The 17,249-nt window shown below is 56.2% G+C and overlaps 1 long non-coding RNA gene across 1 annotated transcript; it reads right to left on the bottom strand.

Annotated features, from left to right (window-relative positions):
* Positions 1-12,089: 12,089 nt before the first annotated feature.
* Positions 12,090-12,845, bottom strand: LOC137445546 (uncharacterized). Its single transcript, XR_010988426.1, has 2 exons — positions 12,628-12,845; positions 12,090-12,497 (listed from the first exon to the last, which is right to left on the bottom strand). It is a non-coding gene; the product is annotated as an uncharacterized lncRNA (long non-coding RNA).
* Between the last annotated feature and the right edge of the window lie 4,404 nt (positions 12,846-17,249).

Below are 17,249 nucleotides of genomic sequence, written 5' to 3' on the forward strand. Positions count from 1 at the left end.
AAGAAAAACCAACCCAAACAAACAGAGGAAACAACCCCAAACAAACATAAAACCCAAACAAAAACACCAAACCACCCCAGTAAACCCCAAACAAGAACCAAACCTCCTCCCCAACGGCACCCTCAGCAGCACAGCTCTGGAGAAAAGCACATTTGCTTGGTTTGGGGAGGGGGGGGTTTAAGTTTCATTCAGCACATTCTCCTGTGCCTGCTCTCTGATTTCTCTTTAGAAAAGAGAGGAAAAAAAGCAAATGAACTTCTGCCTAACCCTATTCAATCTCACAAAGCATTTCAATTTTGACAGGAGTGCAGAGGCTGGAGGAGCATGGTTCCATCAGTTTTCTCCAGCCAGCTCTAATCCCAAACGCCTTGCTGTGACTAAACCTCATTTCTATGTTAAGTACTTCAGCTTGCCTGTAAGGACCAGGTAAAAACTCAATCAGTCAAGTAGCTTCCCTGCAGCTGTCTTGTTAAACACTGAGGGTTTAAAGTTCTTCTTTTTTTCACTTTAATGGAGCAGGGGTGGAAGATTCCCTGGGGAGAGGCACGGTCTGATCCCTGATAAACCAACCCAAAAAGCTCCACCGGGAAGCTCCTTTGCATCAAGCGAGATGAGGAAGCTTAGGGGGTCCTAGACCCTTGGGGCTGCACTCTAGGAAGCTCTTTGTTTGGCTTTTATTATCCAGAATGGAGGGAAAGAGATTAAAAAGGAAAAGTCAAGATATTCTGCAGAAGCATCTGAAGCATCTTTGATGGGAAGTGCAAAGTGCCTGGCACAGAGGGCAGCCCCACCACGCTGGCTGCAGTCCTGAGGGAAGAACATGGATAGGATAGGATAGGATAGGATAGGATAGGATAGGATAGGATAGGATAGGATAGGATGGGATGGGATAGGATGGGATGGGATGGGATGGGATGGGATAGGATAGGATAGGATAGAATAGAATAGAATAGAATAGAATAGAATAGAATAGAATAGAATAGAATAGAATAGAATAGAACAGAACAATAAATATAGAAGCATAGAATGGTTTGGGTTGGAAAGGACCTTAGAGATCAACTAGATACAACCCTCCCTGCATCTTCCACTAGAGCAGGTTGCTCAAGGCCCCATCCAGCCTGGCCTTGAGCGATTCCAGCAAGGGAGCATCCACAATTTCCCTGGGCAATCCGTTGCAGTGTCTCCCTACCCTCATAGTCTCTGGGTACCACACTTCCTCTCTTTGATGCCTCTTGCTTTGCACACTTGCTGTCCCCAAATGAAGTGCAGGTAGCACCTGGACATGGCAGCAGAATGAGGTCCTTTCTGAAACAGAGGACTGTAGAGAGATTCCCAACAGCTGCATGTGGGAATGATCCCTCCCCCCAGGTCTTTGCAAAACTGCAGGAGCAGCAGCTATAGAATGGCTTGAGTTGGAAGGGACCTTAAAGATCATCTAGTTCCAACCCCCCTGTCATAGGCAGGGACACCTTTCACTAGACCAGGTTGCTCAAAGCCTCATCCAGCCTGGCCTTAAACACGTCCAGGGATGAGATGTCCACAGCTTCCCTGGGCAACCCATTCCAGTGTCTCACCAGCCTCACAGTAAAGAACTTCTTAATGTCCAATCCAAACCTATCCTGCTCTAGTTTCAAACTGTTGCCCCTTGTCCTATCACCACAGGCCCTTGTAAAAAGTCCCTCTCCAGCTTTCCTCTAGCCCCCTTCAGATACTGGAAGGCCTCTATAAGGTCTGTCCAGAGCCTTCCCTGCTGCTGTGATCTGTCATGCAAAACCCCACATCCCAAATGAGATTCCCTGATTCAGTCCAGCAGGGTGAATACCCCAGGAGAAGGGAAAGAGCCTTTCCCCACCCCTTTATGAGCCTCCTGCCCTCAGCTTTGCCGAGTGCTCTCTCCCTCCAGCCAAAGCCCAGCTCTGCTCCGGCAGCTCTGTGTGCTCAGCACCAGCGCTGCAGAGCCTGGCACCGATCCCAAAGCTATGCAGTGTTTGGAAAATCCATGTGATGGCATAAATCAGGGGGAAGGAAACAGCTGAAAAGATCACCTCAGCTTTTGGAAATGGGAAGTTTTTGTTTCAGGAAGAGTCAGATTTGAAGATCAGGTTGCCTTTTGTAAATGGGCTTCTGCCTTTTCTGCCTTGCAAAATGCCTTTCAGCTGCTCCACAGGAGAGCTGTGATAACACAAATGGATGCAGTAACCTGGAGGGAAGCTGGCTCAGTCTTGGTGAAGTTACCAAAATTGGTTTGAGCCTTTTGTTTGGAGAACACCTTCGTTCTGTTGTCTTTTGCTTTAAAACCAATTTGTTTCCATTGGAATGTAGTTTCCTTTCGCTCCACAGAGAGTACCTCAAGCCTTCCTCTGCCCAGCTCTGGGTATGCTGAGCTCCTATTTTCCAAGCCCACCCTCTTGCAATGCCTGTCACAGTTATCTCCCTAAAATCCAGCTCCCCATTTCAGACTGGCCTCTCACTGCCCTGGCTTCCCTGCCACAGCCCAGGCGTCTCATGCTGGTCTTGCCCCATGGCTTTGGGCAGAGGATGAGCACTGGGGATTTCTGTGCTGGTTCTGACAGTTTTTTCACCTTTACAAAGTTTGGACACTCACTTCTGGAGCCTGCAGCTGCCTGGTGTCACGTAATGCTGTGCACCTGGGGACAGGACCGGAGCGATTTGTTAAGGCTTTATATTTATTGCCACACCCCAGGTCTGAGGAGCTGCCAGGCAGACCCATTTTGCCCTTTCCCAGACCTTGAGAGCTGCCTGTGAGTGAGCAGTGATGAGGCAGAGGCCTTGCCAGTAACAGGAGAGCACAAACACTTGCTGCTCTGTCCCCTCTGCCAGCCGCAGCCACAGAGACCCAAATTCACCCTCGGACTCTTCTGCTCCAGCTCGGGGTCAGTGGTGGCCTGGCCAGCTCAGCCTGGAGCAGCAGCACTGAAGGAGAAGCTGCTGGTGCAGGGATGAGTTTAACCTTGCTCCTCGCTCAGGACCGTCCTGGGGAGCCCTGGTGGTGCTGTATTTAGCAGCGAGGGCTGGTGTGAAGTGCCTCTTGTGAAAGAGGATGGGTTGTCGGTGGCTGCAGGGGGTTAAGTGACCTGTGAAAGAAGAGCAGGGAGGTTGGGGCAGGCAGAGGGGCAGGTTCTGCCCTGTCTGCTCCCTTAGCCTTTTGCTGTCTGTGCCTCTGAGCATCCCCCTGCTGACGTCCAAACCCGCCGTGCTCTCGTGTGATGTGGTCTGGCAGATAGGCTGTGCCCTGTGGATGGGCAAGTCCCCCAGAGCTGCTGCTGAGAAAGGCAACAGTGAGCCTCAAGTCTGCTTTTTTTGACCCAAACCCCTGTGCAGCCAAGTGGGTAAATCCCCTGGGGATGTAAGCCTGGAGGGAGAACACTTGAGGGAGGAATTGACATCTGCCAGTACAGCCCCTGCCTCAGTTTTTGCCTCATTGAACAGCCTGGAGGGAAAGCCACTGCTGTGGATGCTTACAGGTTATCCTCTGTGGCCTTCTAATGCCACAGACCAGCTGCTTTTACACCTGGCTGTGTCTATCCATGAGCTTTCTTCAGCATCTCAGCTCTGGTGGGCTCCTGGAGATTGCTTGGGACAAAGAGAAAAGACCTCTGTGTGCCTCTGGTCATCCTGAGGGGTTTGGTGGCTAGCCTGCAATGAAGGAGGCTGGGATTGGAAACTTCCCAAGCAGCGAGAGGCAAGAGCTGGCAGAGGTCTCCTGGTTGGTGTGGTGTCTCCATCACAGAAGATACTTAAGGTGCAGTGAGACATCTGTGTCTGGCCTGAAAGGACTGGCCTTGCTCCAGGTGGGTGCTGGGCTCTCCAGCCACCAGGTGCCAGAGGACAAAGAGTTTGGTGGCAGAAGTGACTTGTCATTGTGACCCCTTCTTTTGTCCCTTTTTTGCCATCGGGTTTGGGTTGCTCTTCTCCAGACACCAGGGTTTCTCCTGGAGTGTCCTGTGGAGATGGCTCACCAAAGGGCTCTACAACTGTATCACAGAATCATAGAATCATAGACACATAGAATGGTCCAGGCCAGAAGGGATCTCCAAAGGCCATCTAGTCTGACCTCCCCACAGTCAGCAGGGACACCCCCAACTAGCCCAGATGTGTCCAGGTGTGTCCTGTGAGGAGAGGCTGAGGGAGCTGGGGTTGCTTAGCCTGGAGAAGAGGAGGCTCAGGGGAGACCTTATTGCCATCTACAACTACCAGAAGGGAGGCTGTAGCCAGATGGGGGTTGGTCTCTTCTCCCAGGCAACCAGCACCAGAACAAGAGGACACAGTCTCAAGCTGTGCCAGGGGAGGTTTAGGCTGTATGCCAGGAAGAAATTCTTCACAGAAAGCATTGGAATGTGCTGCCCAGGGAGGTGGTGGAGTCACCATCACTGGAAGTGTTTAAAACGAGCCTGGCTGAGGCACCTGGTGCCATGGTTTAGTTGATTGGGGTGAGAGGTTGGACTTGATGATCTCAAAGGTCTTTTCCAACCTGGCTCATTCTGTATTCAAAAGCCCCTTCTGGCCCCTTGGACCTTCATCTCTTGTGCCTCTGCCCAGGAAGGACATTGCTGTACAACAAGGCTGAACTGGATCCGACCTCAGGCCAGAGGTGCTTACATAAGATATTTACTGTGTGCCCCAAGACCGCCTTGGGAGGAAGCCAATGTGCTGATTAGGTGACGTCTGCTCAGGACGGGGTGGATTTTGCCTCGGAGCATCTGCTGCCTGCTCTGGTGGTCTCAGAGGCGCTGCCCTGAGGTCATTTATGTAAGAAGCCAGTTGGGCTCTTTGGCTGCAGCAAGCCCTTTGGGAAAGGCACCTCCTGTAACCCAGAGGCTGTCTGGAGCATCCAGCTTGCCTGGGCTCTGCTGTCAGCAGCCGTCGGTCGGCTGGTCCCTGCTGCGCTTTCCTCCTCCCTGGCCCAAAATAATTCCCCCTGTGGGAGCTGAGTGCTGCTGGTGGAGCGTGGAGAGCAGGAAGGGGATCAGTGGTTTCTCCTGGGGGGCTATGAACACTGTGGACACCCCAGGGGAGCTGCCCTTTGCTGTTCCCCTTGGAGCATCCCATGGTTAAAAGCCATGCTCGCCCCAGCTGGCCCAGGACGTGGAGCTAGCTCTGGGCTTACGCACGAGGTCTAGGAAATCCCATCTGCTGCCCCAGATCCTGCCCCCAAACACTGCAGCTCACGACAGCAGCAGTTAAGCTTCTTGCCTCCTGCTTCATCCTATGTTTTCCAGGCAGGATCCCAGCATGACATAGTCTCTGGCCTGATCTTGGGGTGGTGGCACGCTGAAGGCATCCCAACCCACCTCTTTTCCAGGCTTCCACCTCTGGCTGTGGTACAATCCACTAGCCAAGGTCTCCTCAAGTGTTTGTCCAACAGATGTGGCCTGGGTCTCTCTGCATGCACCAAGGCAAGGCCAAGTGCCTTTGAAGTCCTAGAAAGACTGTGTGGTAAACATGCACACCATCAACTTCTTTAAGGTTCATGCCATCAGCCACCTCTAAGGTCCCTTCCAACCCAAACCATTCTATGAACTGGAGCAGCCTAGGGCTGTGCTTTGTGGCAGAGATGGTTGCTTGAACCACTTCCATGAGCTCAAGATAGAGCTTGCTCTCCTTGCTCAGCCTTCCTGAGGTGAGCAGCATGTGTATGGAGGAGGAAAGAAGTGGAGGAGGAGTTGGAGGAGGCTGCTGGGGTGTGATATCCCCTCGAGACCCTGCTGAAACAAGCTCTAATGGGTGAAATTAAGCTGAATAGAAAGAGAAATTTTCCTGAGGTGGGTTGGAGTCTCCCAAGGGACACAGTGCAATCCCAGCAGCGTGGTCCCCACAGCAAACACAGGGATGAGGAGGGTGGGAGCAAACCTCAGCAGGGGAGCTGTGCCCATGCCGTGGGGCAGAGCTGGAGCTTGCAGTGAGCCTGAAGCTGTGGCGTGGCACAGGGCTGGCCAGCTGAGAGCTGCCAGCGCTGGGATGCGACGGCTGCTGCTGCCAGTGCCCGCGGCGTGGCTGGGGCTGGAATCCAGCTGGAAGCTGGAGGGAGCAATCCTTTATTAGCAAAAACTGCAGAGTTTCACTGGCTACAAGTGGCATCTCATTTTGTTGGCTGGCAGAAATACAAATGTCTTTTTTTCCCCTTTCTCCCTCCCCCCCCAACCCTGTGCTAGACGTTTTAGGGGAGAGATGGCTCACCTGCCCCGTGGCTTGGCGTCAGACAGATTGTTGCTCCTGCTCGATGGTTCCTCAAGCCCAACCCGGCTTTTGCTTTTCTTTCATGGGTGAGTGAACACAAAGGTGCTGGGCCTGGGGAGTTGGACCTGCTAGGCACGGTGCCACTCACGGCCAGCCTGCAGGGACCTGCTCCACATCCCTGCACGGCGGTGCCGATTCTTGCCCCCATCAGCACTTTCTGGTCCCCAGGACCTTGCACATGGTCTTACAAAAGCACGGCAAGTGCTGACCTCGGCCGCCGTGCTCCTCCTGCCGGCAGCCCAGCTCCTTCCCTGTCCTCCCTCCCTCCCACACCAAAGCGCAGGCAGCAGCCAGAGGTGGGCAGCGATGCACGCTCTCCTTTTCCAGATAGATCTGCAGCAGTGCCACAGTTCATTACTCCTTGTGCCTTGAGTTCAGCTGTCTGGGTTGTGCTTCCTGCTAACCAGCTGCTGGGACAACCCTTGAGATGTCCTGGACATAGAGACTAGATCTGAGCATCCATTGACCCATATCCAACTGCTCCTTGATGTTCTCAGCTGCACTCCCAGGCTCAGATCCCTCCCCCCCGCCCCCCAGTAAACCCCCACCCCTCTCACACAATTATCTGTTCTTCTGCACTGGCCCAGCACCCCTATTTTCTCCCTTGGTGGATGACCAGGTGTAACAGTTTTAGGCTGATGGGGATCTGTCCTATGAAGACAAACTAAGGGAGTTGGGGCTGTCCAGTCTGGAGAAGAGAAGGCTCCGAGGAGACCTAATTGTGGCCTTCCAGTATCTGAAGGGGGCTACAGGAAAGCTGGGGAGGGACTTTTGAGGGTGTCAGGGAGGGATAGGACTGGGGGGAATGGAAAAAAACTAGAAATGGGGAGATTCAGATTGGCTGTGAGGAAGAAGTTCTTCCCCATGAGGGTGGTGAGAGCCTGGCACAGGCTGCCCATGGAGGCGGTGGAAGCCTCATCCCTGGAGGTTTTTGCAGCCAGGTTGGATGTGACTGTGAGCAAGCTGATCTGGTGTGAGGAGTCCCTGCCCATGGCAGGGGGGTTGGAACTAGATGATCCTTGGGGTCCTTTCCAACCCTAACAATTCTATGATTCTATGATTTTTCAACCCACTGCACCAGGCAGCCTCCCGCAGCCCCCCAGGGCAGAGAACGATGCCCACAAACCCACACCATCCTCCCACCCGGCTGCCGCATCCCCTGGCCCCTTTGCCTTCCCGAAAGCCACCAGGACTTGGCCTTCCACACCATCAGAGTGGCCAACAGTGCGGGCTGGCAGAGCCGGCATCCCGCGCCGAGGGCGATGCCAAGGCCCGGAGCAGATGGCAGGAGCTGTCCGGTGCCTTCCCTGCAGCCGGTTGGGAGCAGGGTGGCCTCGGTGTGCGGTGAGACGGGAGCCAGCTCGGCCGGAGAGCCAGGGGCAAGGCTTGTTAATGGCAAAGAGGAAGGCTATTTTTAACCGCGAGAGAGGAGAGCTCATTTCCTGCCGCGGCTCGCGTGGCGCAGCGGCACACGCGTGTCTCCCGCAGCCGGCGCCCGGAGGATGGGCCTGGGGGAACGTGGCCCTTGTGGGTCACCAAGTGGGCCGAACCCCCAGGCCCCCAAAATGGTCTTTCTAAAGGCGGGAAGGGAGAAATGTGCCAGGAGAGCAGGGCTGGTACTCCACAGGCATGTGCCACAGCCCCGGGGTGGGCTGGTGTGGCTTGACTGGGTTCTGGGATAGATGCTGCCTGGGTGTTCCTCGGCTTGTGCTCGGAGTCCCGGTTATCATACTGCAATCTCAAGCCTATTTCCCCAGCATCTTCTCTCCCTCCTTTTGCAAAATCCTGTGGAGCAAGCCAGGGAGATTCCCATGGGAGCAAACCTTACCTTGGCACGAGGGATTTGTGACTGACATTGCACGTTTTGGGGCTCAGCAAAACCAGGTTGCTCCAGATCCCATCCTGTCATGCTGCTGGGCTTTTGGAGGTGCTGGAGTATGGCAGCTGCTCAGCATGGGATGGGAAGCGTGCTGGGGTGGTGGCATCTGATTTGAGCAGCCCCGTGGTGTTGGGATGAAGGGTGGCATGGATGGGAAGCACACTGGGGTGGGTGATGGCACCCAGGCTAAGCAACCCCATGGCATTGGGATGAAGGGTGGCATGGATGGGAAGCACACTGGGGTGGGTGGTGGCACCTAGGCCAAGCAGCTCTATGGTGCTGGGATGAAGGGTGGCATGGATGGGGAGCACACTGGGGTGGGTGGTGGCACCTGGGCCAAGCAGCTCTATGGTGCTGGGATGAAGGGTAGCATGGATGGGAAGCACACTGGGGTGGGTGGTGGCACCTGGGCCAAGCAGCTCTATGGTGCTGGGATGAAGGGTGGCATGGATGGGGAGCACACTGGGGTGGGTGGTGGCACCCAGGCTAAGCAACCCCATGGCATTGGGATGAAGGGTGGCATGGATGGGAAGCACACTGGTGTGGGTGGTGGCACCTAGGCCAAGCAGCCCCATGGCATTGGGATGAAGGGTGACTTAGCAGGTTTGCCCATCCCTGCTCCCCCCACACCTCCCCCTCAGCCTCTTCCTGCAGGAGCCCTGACACTAATGCTGCAGGAGCCCTGACACTAATGCAGCGGCAGCGTGGGATTTGTGGGCGGCAGCCCTCCAGTGGGGCCATCTGTCTTGATTAAATTAGCCCTAATGGCTCTGTGCTGGCTCGCTCCGGCCCCGCGCAGAGGCGCGGCGGGAAGGGGCCTGCCCGAGACCCTGCCGGCTGCACCCCCTCGCTTCACCCTCTCACCCTCCTGCCCCCCCTTTGGTGGCTTCTGGACGGCCCAGGCTGGCCTGGCTGTGGGGTGAGGCTGGGTTCTGATCCCAGCTGCTCTCCAGCCGAGAGGTCATGGGGTTATGTTTTGGGGGCTGGGGTCCTGCACCCCAGGATGGGCACTCTGGGGGCGATGGGCTTCTCCATGGCTCTCTTCAGCCCCAGGTGTTGATGGCAGGAATACAGGGAGCTTCTCTGCTCACCCTGTGGGTTGGGTGAATCATGGGACTTGGAATCATAGAATGGTAGGGGGTTGGAAGAGACCATCAGAGAACATCCAGTTCAGAGGTCCCTTCCAACTGGCTTGCTGGGATGGAAATCCCAGGCTCTTGGGAGCTTGGACTAGATGATCTCTGGAGGTCCCTCCCAACTCCTCCTTTTCTCTGTGGTACAAATTGTCTTCAGGGAGAGGCAGCTGAGATGGTTTTTCTTTGCATTTCCTGTAGCAAAACAGAGGGCTAGGGGTAAGTCATCAGCAGGGCAGGGTGATGGGAATGCCAGCCTCACCAGTTCTGCCCAGCTCCCTCCTGCCCTCCCAGCTGACCCTGCCCACATCTCCCATTGAGTCCAAGCCCCAAACATCTCCCACTTGCTGCTTTGTTGGAGAAACATCCTCCAGAATGCTACTGGCAGCCCAGGCAGAGCAGCATGTTGGTGGCCAGAGTTGGGGATCCCTCTGGGGACCACACAACTGCTCCCCTCACCTCTGGCATTTCCTCCCTGCCCAGCCCTGGCCCAGAGCCAACCACCAGCCCCAGCCCTGCAGCCAATTTCCAGGCTGCCCTGTGCCTTAATTATATTTATTGCTGGAGGATGCCGGGTGCAGGGTGCCTGGGGCTGGCATGAGGCTGGGTGCCAGGGCTGGAGGCATTTGGAAAGCTTTCCTCAAGCGAGGAGCATGGTGGACTGGCAGGAGAGGGGCAAGCCAGGGTGTGACAGGCTGCTCAACAAGCAGAGGGGAGCAGTGTTTTGGGGTCAGGACACTGCTGGTTGACCCATGGGTGGTTGTGCAAATGGCCACCGTGCCTGGCATGCAGGCTGGTGCCTCCTTTGCTCTGCAAAACCTGAGCTGCTGCTGTTAGCTGAGCATGGGGGGGTGGGGAGGGTTAGGTGATGCTGCTGCCAGAACAAGGCCCAGGGACTTCAAAGTGTTGGGTAAAATTACTGATTTGTGGGGTTGGTGAGATGGGGCAGGTCAGGGGGGAGAGGGGAGAGGAGGCAGTGCTGCAAGCATCACCCTGAGGTGCTTGGGAACTTGGGGGGGTTTGGGAGTGGCAAGAGGAAGAGCAATGTTCCATTACTGTGCTGGGGAGGGGTGGAAGACAGGGACAAGGAGAGTCACTCTGGGGTGCTGAGGGACATGGTTTAGCAACAGACTTGGTGGGGTTAGATAATGAGCTAACTTGATGATCTTAAAGGTCTTTTCCACCCAAAATGATTCTATGATGCTGCTAAAGGGAAGAGGAGAGGGAGGGATCGCTGGTCCCAAACCTGTGGTGAGAGATGGAGAAGAGTCAAGAGAAGGCTGGCAAAGGGTAGGAGGTGATAGAGCAGGTGGGGAGGCAACCTCTTCATGTGCTGAGGGCTTTTCACGTGGTCTGCTGGCTGCAGCGTGGAGTCTGGGGACCTCCTGGTTGTGATTGTTTCTCTAACAAAGCCCAACAATCTCCAAAAAAGGAGCAGGCAGCAGCCCTGGGATCTTGCAGGCAACTGAGAGTGGAGGAAGTCTAGCAAAAAATTACAGATGGTGACTGGTTTGCATCTCCCTCTGGCTGGAAGCCAGCCAGGGTTGTGAGCCCACTGCAGCATCCCTCAGCCACCCACTCCCCTCCACGGCAGGGAAAAGGCTTGGGAGCAGGGTTCCACTTTGAACCTCTCCAAAAGGCCTCTCTGTTATAAGGATAAAGTGTCCTGGAGATACCCAAAGCCTCCCAAAGGGCTTAAAATAGTGCTCACCACCAACACATAAACTTGGGCTCCAAACAATGCTAAAGAGAAAAAAAAAAAGGGGGGGGGGGGGGGAATCCTCTTCTGCAATAAAAAGAAGTGGCTCTGGCCTGGCCCCAGCTGCTCTCTGCACACTCAGACCCTTAAACTATCCAAAACCCGAGTGAAACCTCGGGGGACACGGTACCCACCATCGATCTTACGTGGAAGGCGCCCAGAGAAGGAGGGTGATGGACTGCAGGGCCACAAGCCCCCAGCCACAGCAGCCGGTGCAGGGGAGCTGAGATGAATCCATCAGCACGGGGTTGTTGCTTCCTTGTGGCTGTGGCTGTCGGAGCAAGGGCTGGGCTAGAAAAAGCAGGCGGAAGCCATCAAGGTGGAGGAGAGGAAGCGAGGAAGAAGAAGAAGGGCCGAAGGACTCGGGCGAAGCAGCCATTAGGAAAGTGCTGATGCAGAGGTTCACTTGTGTCTAAGGGCAGAGTTGGAGTAGTTGCTGTTCACGGACAAAGGCGGTAGGAGGGAGTGGAGCTTTGTAGAAGCCGGAGCCTGTCTCACTGGGTGTCTGTGTTTCATTCCCTGTCAAAAGGCTGGGAGCCGGGGGGGGGGGGGGGGGGGGGGGGATAAAAAAGCAGGGAAGCGGCGAGCTGCAGCGCTCGCTCGGGATCAGATAGCGAGAAAACCAATAGCAGCGAGAAAGGGAGGAGAGAAAAAAAACCCCGAAGAAACAGAAAACCAACCCACATCAACCAGCCGACCAACCCACCCACCCTCTCCACGCTGAGGCTGGAACAGGCAGGTCCCTGCCAACTCCACAGCACGCAGCGAGCAGGGAAGAAGTCCACCCTCCCCGGGCAGGAGCGGAGTTGAGCCCGAAGGATATTTGATGACACTTTGGCGACGATGGGTCCCCCAGCATCTTCCAGAGCCCATTTGAGGGTGAAGGCTCTGAAAGCACAGAGGGAGTTTGAAGCTAAATTCACCTGAGTCTGGATCTTTTGGTCGCTGGGATTTACCTTTTTTATTGTTATTCTTCTTATTATTATTAATTTTTCTCCAAGGGGTGGCAGGGGGAAACCAAACCAAGAAAAAAAAATCCTCCTTTTCTTTCTTTCTTCCCCCCCCCCCCCCCCTTTTTTCTTTCTTTTTAAAACAAATCTCCCTCTTTTTAATTTTTTTTTATTTGATTTTTTTTCCATTTGAAGAAGATACGTTTTTGTTTTTGTTTTCCTCTGTGGTTGGAATGGAGGGGTTGGGTCTGTGCCTAAGAAGAAGCAACCGAACGTCGGTCCTGGGAGAAAGCCGAATGGATCTGGGCTCCCCTGCCAGCTAACTCTCCAGGACCTGCAGCCCCACAGCCGGGGTGGGGGGGGTCTGGATGCAGTGAGAGGTAAGTGACAGCTCCGGCGCCTGCCTGCCAGCGAGCCGCCGCGACAGCTCCTCCGCTCCTCCAGCTCCGTCTTAATCCCAAGTCAGAGGCAAAAACAGCAGTCTCATAGTGAGTCGATCACTTCCACTCAGTGCAGCCCTGATGGGGAAATAAGAAGGGGAAGTTTTGCAGCAATGAAGTTCTCCCGTGCCCGAAATGCCAGCTTTGGGGAGGAGGGGGGGGGGGTGGTGGTGAGGGGAATGGATTTTGCAAAGCTAACCACCCTCACCGTGCCAGCGCCGCGGGCCCCTCGGTGCCCAACCAGCCAGGGTTTTGCCGCTGCTTCCCGGGGAGCATCGGCGCCTCGCTGGGCTCCTGCTCGCTTCCCCGGGGCCGGCTCTCCTTCTTGGCCAGAAACTTTTGCACTCTGGCTGGTTTTGGCGATGCCCACGCGGGGTTGTGCCCCCGAGCATGTGCACACATGTGGGCGCACACGTGTGTGCCGTGCACGCTCGCCTGACCCTCCGGTTCCCAGCTACCTGCTTGCGTGGGGGGCACGCCTGGGGCGAGCCCAGGAGCTGGGATGGAGCAGAGGGGGGCGGGGGGGGCGGGGGGGGATACGAGCTTGTGCTTCAAAGGCAAACTGCAAAGCGCAGGGGGGAAAGCAAAGGGAGCCGACAACGACAGCAGCAGCATAATTGCATCACTGTAATAGTATCGGCGCTGAGCGTGAGCCAGGCGAGTAAAATTGTCCAGAAATGAGCTGTGCTCAAGTGCCTCCAGTGAGCAGCACCTGCACGCCTTCTCCGGGTGCTTGAGGCTATCTGTATTTTTAGAAGGCTCTCTTAATTATAGAGCAAAGAGTGTTAGTTAGAGGGGGAAATGGTGTGTATTTAGCAGCCTTCGTTCCCGGGGAGTTTTGCAGTGAATGTGAGCCCAAAATCACCAAATAAGGGTTTTTCTCCCCACCCCCCCCCTTCCCTCCCCCCCTCCTCCTCCCCCCACCTTCTCCCCTGCACTTGTGATTTTTGAACCACCTGTTTTGCAGTGGTGTCAGCAACCAAGGGCTGGAATTTTTTCCTTCCTGTTCTTAGAAAGCACGCTGGGGACTTCGGCTGTGTCCAAAGGAAAGATGGGGAATGATCCCTTGGCCTTCCCATTGCCCCCCTCTGCACCCCAAACTGACTCCACTCTCACAAAGGCAGTGAGCTCTCCCTGCTCCCAGCCTGGTGGTGACCCTGCTGGGGACAGGGGACTGGTGTGCCGGTGCTGGGTCTCCTGCAGGCACCAAAGAGCTGACGATGCTTTACAGCTCACTGCGAAGCCGAATAAAACCACCACCCAAGCCCTGCAACAACTCCTTTGGCTTCTGTAAAGATCCTTCCCCTCAAAACCTTTCTCCACAAAACTTTCCAGGGCCCTTTGTTCCAAACAGCAGGTGAAATTCCCTTTGTGTGAGCACAAAGCGACGAAGCCACCAGAAAAATAATGAAAACAAGAGTAAGAGAGGGCAAGAAAAAAAGGGAGAGAAATCCTTGGCTGCTCTTTTCAGGCCTGGAATAAGAGTGAGCATCCCCAGCCATGCTGGATGGGCTTCACAGAGCACCAGCCTGGAAGGCCACTTCATTTCTTGTCCCTGATCTACCACACACTTTGAAGTACGGTGTCACCTCTGCTGCTCTGTACCCCAAAGTGTTGTTTTACATGGGAACTTCAGGTGGGTTTTTTCCACCCCCCCATAGCCCTGAAATGACCCCAGGGGGTTCAGCCAGCACCCCAGGACCAGCCCAGGCAGGCTGCCAGTGCTCCCTTTTGATGCACAGCTCAGTGCCATGGTGCTCGGCGATGCTCTGGGCATGGCCATGTCTCCCTGTGGGTTCCCCCCTTCTCCTTGTAGAGGCTGTAGGGGCAGCTTTGCTGGTGACAGGGTGGGAATCGTTTCCCCCCTGTGGATAAACTTCAGAGGAGCTGTTGGAAGTGCATGAGGAGCTTAACCCCAGCGTCTTCTCCCTACTTGGTGTCAGGTCTTAGGGTGTAAACCTGCTTGAGGGAGACGGGAGCCTCCGCCAGCCTCTGTGTGGGGAGCAAAGGGGTTGGGTTGGCAGTTGTGAGGCTGCTGGCTCTGGAGAGAGCAGGAGCACCAGGACTCTGAGGGATTGCTGGAGGGATGGATCTGTGCCCCGCTCCCATTGCCGCTCGGGCTCGTGGCACGCAAAGCGGGCACCTTATGTAAGCAGCGATGGCAGCGACGTGCCCCAGCCCTGCCACCCGGCTCCACCACTGCCAGGCCCTTCCTAGCCTCAGCCACCTGCCTTAGCCCTTGTCTGGGGGGGTCCTCTTTGGTTGTGTCATCACACAGGAGAGCAGAATCCTCCCCTGTGACCAGGGTGGCAAGCGACTCCAAGCCCAGAGGTGTCTGTGGTTTCTCCAGAGTTTATGGTTGCATCTTTCCTGGCTTTGGCTCTGGGATCCCCAGCCCTGGAGAGATGGAACCTGGCCTCAAGCCCCTTCTAGCCTCTTCTGTGCCCCTTGCCTGAGGTTCAGCCTGGTTTAGGTTTGACAGTGCAGGGTGAGGTCTGATTCTCAGGGATGAGAAGGGAGAAACCAGCCCAGCTTGCACCCGTTCCTCCTGCTGCCGACTTGCTGCAGGAGCTGGGAATTGGCCTTTGAGCACAGGAGCTCCAGCTGGTGCAGTACCTGTGTCCCTGTTCCAGATCAGCAGCCTTCATCCCTGTGGGCCCCTGGGTGCCCCAGTGCTCGGCACCTGTCACATCTGAAAGGGAAGGGAGAGAAAAGCTGAGCTGCCCTGCACCCCAGGCAGCAGGGTGCAGCGGGTGCCTCACCAGCCTGGCCCCACTCCAATGTCTGGGTTGGGGTGGGAGGGAGAAAGCTGGGAGTGGGGTAGCAGTGGGGGGACCCCAGTGCTGCTCCCCACAGCTCTGGGTGACAGTGGGCCTGTCACCTTGCTGAAACATGCCCCTCTGTCTCTGTTCCTGGCTCATCCCTAGCTTGCTCCGTATGTCTAGCTCAGTTCTTCAGTCCCAGCTCCATCCTTTGGTCCCAGCTCAATCCTTCAGTCCCAGCTCAGTGCTGGTCCCCAGCTCGACCCTGGTTTCCAGCTCACTTCCTGGTTCCTGGCTTGCAGGGCTGCCGGTGGGCGATGGTTTTGTGCTAAGCTCTTTCAGATTCCCCCTGTTGGACTTCTGAAGCATCTGGTATCACTATCTCAGCGTCATTATGAATTAATTAACATTAATTCCCTGTTCTGTTATCTCCTCTTGCCGGCAGTGTTAGCCTTGGCTTGTTCCCCACCCCCCAGCTGAAACGGCCAGATCCAGATTGTGCCTGGCAAAAAGCCACAGAGAAGCCACAAGTTTGGGGGGCTATGGTCTCCCCACCACTGTCCCCATCCCACACTGGGCTAGGGGATGCTGCCAGGCCCCTGCTAGTCTGTTAGCCTAGGGCTGGCCCTGGGGGGCCCCGGTGCTGCCAGTGCTGCACACCCACTGCCCATGCCACCAGCACAGGGCACTGGTGCTTGGCAGGTGGGCGATGCTGGCTCTGCCAGCCCTCCCCTCTGCTTCCCTGCAGGGCTGTAGTGCTGTCCCACAGGGGCAGGATCTCCCCTTTAGCTCCGGGAAGCCCCAGTCTTGGCTCCCCAGCCTGCGTTGGAGGCACCAGGGATGCTCTCCTCGAGAATGCTGACCCAGGGAGGCTAATGCCAAGGCTGCTGTTCCCAGGAATGTTGATCCCAAGGAGGCTGACCCCGGGGATGCTGTCCCATGGATGCTGGTCTGGAGAGCTGCAGGTGTGGGAACACAGCCACAGTAGGTGGCTGCAGGCTGGGAAGGAGGCCGGGATGCTTTGCCCTGGATGTATTCATCCTTACTCTGTGAGTCACTCCGAGGGAGGCACAACTCAGGAGTCACAGCCTGGCCACCCAGGTCCATCCCTGAGCTCTGGCTTGCAGTGCTGAGCCCTGGGGAAGTGGTGATTGAAGGCTGAAGAAGGACTCAGTGGGATGTGGGTGCAGCACCCACCACCTCCCAGCCCTGTCCCACTCCCTTGCCTGCCCCACTCCCTGCCCCACAGCAACACAGCCCTGCTGCACATCTCTGTGCCCACAGTGCTCTCCCCCTACCACCCCCACGTGCCCCATGGCAGTGCCACAGCAACCTCCAAGCCCACCCCGAACCCCCCCTGCAACCCTCGCAGTGTGGGCTGAGCCTGTGGGGGGGTTCTCCCCAAACTCCATGAGTCCTGGGGCTGAGGTGGGGTGGGGGTGACGGCTCCCGGGTGGGCTAGGGGACAGCCCTGGTGTCCTACATGCCTGGAGCCCAGCTCGGGCTTACGTAACGGCCATGCTGCAGTGTGCTCTGCTGAGCCGCCAGTGCCACCGGCAGAGCTGCAGCGAGGAGCCCATCTCCCTGGATGTTTGCTTTGGGGGAAGAGGAGGAGGGGAGGGGGACACCTGAGAGGCAGCCCAGACTCAGGAGGCGGCCAGGACCTGGGGAAGGTGGTTGGCAGGGCTGGCTGAGCATGAGGGCTGAGCTGTTTGCCCCCAGCCTCACCTGTCTGCTTGCCTGGTGACCTTGTGAGTTGAAATCCCCCTGGGTGGAAACACCCTGTGGGCAGAGAGGTTGGGGAGGGGGAGAGCAGAGAGAACCCTGCCCTGGTCCTTAGTGAGGGTCAGGATAGAGACCCTGCTGGCATCCTCTGCCATCCATGTGGCCATCTCTACCCTCCTTGGAGAGCACAGCCCCCCTGTGCAGATGGGGAAACTGAGGCAGGGTGCTGTGACCTCCCATGGGAGCAGGTACTAGGGCCCCCCTGGACAGAAAGAAGGAGACAGGACAATACCAACCTCGCAGATACTCTGGCTGGAGATGCCCTGGTCCAGCCTGAACTCTG

This window comes from Melanerpes formicivorus, unplaced genomic scaffold, assembly GCF_026170545.1.
Source record: "Melanerpes formicivorus ecotype bairdi unplaced genomic scaffold, bMelFor1.0.p_v2 SCAF_14, whole genome shotgun sequence".
NCBI lineage: Eukaryota > Metazoa > Chordata > Aves > Piciformes > Picidae > Melanerpes > Melanerpes formicivorus.